The 3,705-nt window shown below is 51.7% G+C and overlaps 1 pseudogene; it reads right to left on the minus strand.

Annotated features, from left to right (window-relative positions):
• Positions 1–912: 912 nt before the first annotated feature.
• LOC148142357 (uncharacterized) lies at positions 913–2,136 on the minus strand (annotated as a pseudogene).
• Positions 2,137–3,705: the final 1,569 nt, after the last annotated feature.

The following is a 3,705-nucleotide window of genomic DNA, read 5'->3' on the forward strand; positions in this document are numbered from 1 at the left end:
AACTTCCCATTCTGTCTATTTCTCTGTCTCCTGTAGGTACTCAGGAAATTCCTGACTCAGCAGCCTTCCCAGCTGCTGGGTGGATCGTCCATCACCACATTGAAAGCAGTTGGTCTGCCAGAGAGAGACAAAGGGAAAGGAGATCTAGAGCCTTCAATAAATCCTGTAGTGAGGTAAGGTCACCCACAGTGCACAGAACAAAGAACAATGAGAGGGCTCCAAACATCTGTCAACACAACATGACATAGATACAGTGCTGGAGGGGAGCACAGTACACACACACCCCAGGATCAATCACCACCCCAATGTAAGTTCTGTTATATTAAAACTCACTACTTTACAACAGTGTATCTATGGCATGTCTTGTGGTCCAGTGTCTTCAATAATTTTTAATCCTATAACAGATCCTATCGCTGTAACCTCCTCCCTTCCCGATAGTACCTCCACATATTTGAAATGTACTGCATTCCAGACGACCATCCCTATCCCTGTAACTTGGTTCAGTGTCTACAACATGCCTTATCTCGGTCGTCTCCTCCTCCAATAAAGTAAAACAAGGACTGCAGATGCTGGAAACCAGAGTCTAGATTAGAGTGATGCTGGAAAAGCATGGCAGGTCAGGCAGCATCCGAGGAGCAGGAAAATCGATGTTTTGGGCAAAAGCCCTTCATCAGGAACAGAGACCGGGAACCTGCAGAGTGGGGAGATAAATGAGAGAGGGGTGGGGATGGGGAGAAAGTAGCATAGAGTACAATAGGTGAATGGGGTGGGGAAGAAGGTGATAGGTCAGAGAGGAGGATGGGGGAAGGTAGCAAAGAGGACAATGGGTGAATGGGGGTGGGGATGTGGGTGATAGGTCAGAGAGGAGGGTGGAATGGATAGATGGGAAGGGAGACAGGCCATTAGGACAGGTCATGAGGGCGGTGCTGAGCTGGAAGGCTGGAGGTGGGGTGAGATGGGGGAAGGGGAAATGAGGAAACTGGTGAAGTCCACATTGATGCCCTGGGATTGAAGTGTTTCGAAGCGGAAGGTGAGGCTTTCTTACTCCAGGCGTCGGGTGGTGAGGAAGTGGCGGTGGAGAAAGCCCAGGGCCTGCATGTCCTCGGCAGAGTGGGAGGGTGAGTTGAAATGTTGGGTCACAGGGTGGTGGGGTTGATTGGTGCGGGTGTACCAGAAATGTGCCCTAAAGTGCTCTGCTAGGAGGTGTCCAGTCTCCCCAATGTCGAGGAGACCGCATCGGGAGCAACGGATACAATAAATGATATTGGTGGATGTGCAGGTAAAACTTTGGATGTGGAAGGCTCCTTTGCGGCCTTGGATGGTGGTGAGTGGAGAGGTGTGGGCGCAGGTTTTGCAATTCCTGCAGTGGCAGGAGAAGGTGCCAGGAAGGGAGGGTGGGTTTTTGGGGGTCGTGGAACTGACCAGGTAGTCACGGAGGGAATGGTCTCTGCGGAAAGTGGAGAGGGGTGGGGAGGGAAATATATCCCTGGTGGTGGGGTCTGTTTGGAGGTGGCGGAAATATCGGCGGATGATTTGGTGTATGCGAAGGTTGGTGGGGTGGAAGGTGAACACCAGGGGCGTTCTGTCCTTGTTACGGTTGGAGGGGTGGGGTTTGAAGGCGGAGGTGTGGGATTTGGACGAGATGCATTGGAGTGCATATTTTACCACATGGGAAGGGAAATTCCGATCTCTCAAGAAGGAGGCTATCTGGTGTGTTCTGTGGTGGAACTGGCCCTCCTGGGAGCAGGTACGACGGAGGCAGAGGAATTAGGAATAGGGGTTAGGAATTTTGCAGGCGGTAGGGTGGGAAGATGTGTAATCTAGGTAGCTGTGGGAGTCGGTAGGTTTGTAAAAAATGTCAGTGTAATGTCGGTTGTTATTAATGGGGATGGAGAGGTCCAGGAAGGGGAGAGAGGTGTCTGAGATGGACCAGGTAAATTTAAGGTCAGGGTGGAATGTGTTGGTGAAGTTGATGAATTGCTCAAACTCCTCGAGGGAACACGAGGTAGTGCGAATGCAGTCATCAGTGTTGCGGAGGAAGACGTGAGGAGTGGTGCCATTGTAACTACAGAAGATGGACTGTTCTACGTAGCCAACAAAGAGACAGGCATAGCTGGGGCCCATACAGGTACCCATGGCTACCCATTTGGTCTGGAGGAAGTGGGAGGATTTGAAGAAAAAATTGTTAAGGGTGAGGACAAGTTCAGCCAAACGAATGAGAGTATCGTTGGAAGGGTACTGATGTTGATGTTGGGAGAGGAAGAAATGGAGGGCTTGGAGGTCCTGGTCATGGTGGATGGAGGTGTAGAGGGATTGGATATCCATTGTGAAGATGGGGCGTTGGGGGCCAGGGAAACGCAAGTATTGGAGAAGTGGAGGGTGTGAGTGGTGTCTCGAACGAAGGTGGGTAGTTCCTGTACTGGGGGATAGGACAATGTCGAGGTAGGTAGACATGAGTTCGGTGGGGTAGGAGCATGCTGAGACAGTGGGTCGGCCAGGGTGGTCAGGCTTGTGGATCTTGGGAAGGAGGTAGAACCGGGCAGTGGGGGATCCGGGACAATGAGGTTGGAAGCTGTGGGTGGGAGATCTCCTCCTGAGATGATGAGGTTCTGTATGCTCTGGCAGATGACGGTTTGTTGATGGGAGGTGGTTCATGGTAGTGGGGGTGGTAGGAGGAGGTGTCTTCGAGTGGGCATCATGGCTTTAGCAGTGTAGAGGTCAGTGTACCAGACTACCACTGCACCCACTTTAACTGCTGGTTTGATGGTGAGGTCGGTATTGGAGCAGAGGAAGCGGAGAGCTGCACGTTGTGAGGGTGAGAAGTTGGAGTGGGGGATGGGGTAGATAGGTTGAGGCGGTTAATGTCTCGGTGGACGTTGGAAATGAAGAAATCGAAGGCAGGTAATAGGCCAGGAGCGGGGTGTCCAGGTGGATGGGAGTGTATTGGAGGCCGGCAAAGGGGTCGTCAGAAAATAGGCGGGAGTCTTCATTATAAAAGTAAGCTCTGAGGCGGAGATGGTGGAAGAAGTGTTCGATGTCACGGCGTGTATTAAATTAATTGATGTGTGGACGGAGGGGGATAAAGGTGAGGCCTTTGCTGAGGACTGATCATTCGTCCTCAGTGAGGGGGAGGTCAGGGGGAATGGTGAAATCTCGGCAGGACAGGGAGCTGGGACGAGGCGTAGGTGTAGAGCTAGGGGAGGTGATGGAGCCTGTAACTGGAGTGGGTGTGGTGTTAGGGGGAATGGGGATGGTGTCATGAGGGGTGGTGTTCCCCTCAGGGTTCTGGGGCCGGGGATGGTGACGGTGGGACCTGGGGGAGGTGTCAGCAGAATGCAGGTGAGTAGCGTTGATGGGGGCGGAAGTGGTGGCAAACACGGCAGTGTGTTGGGGGGGGGAAGTCACTGAGTGTGTGACATCAGCGATGATGTAAGGGGCGGAAGTGATGTCACTTGTGGCGCATGAGGAATTGTGAGGGGCAGAAAAGGCATTTACTTTATTTTAACCAATACTTTCCTGTCACCAATCTGTTTGACAATGTCGCATTTTAATTAAACTCAGTCCCTTACTGTTTCTTTCTTTTGGTCTTCATTCACATCTCCATGGTGTTCCAATATTTCAACCTTTCTCTTTGGACTTGGGAATTTCCATTCACCTCAGACCTGTCCCCCTCCTCATCTGTGTCCATTTATAGCACACTGCATA

This window comes from Chiloscyllium plagiosum, unplaced genomic scaffold (genome assembly GCF_037043375.1).
Source record: "Chiloscyllium plagiosum isolate Xiang-an unplaced genomic scaffold, Cpla_swu_hap1 HiC_scaffold_29, whole genome shotgun sequence".
Taxonomy (NCBI): Eukaryota; Metazoa; Chordata; class Chondrichthyes; order Orectolobiformes; family Hemiscylliidae; genus Chiloscyllium; species Chiloscyllium plagiosum.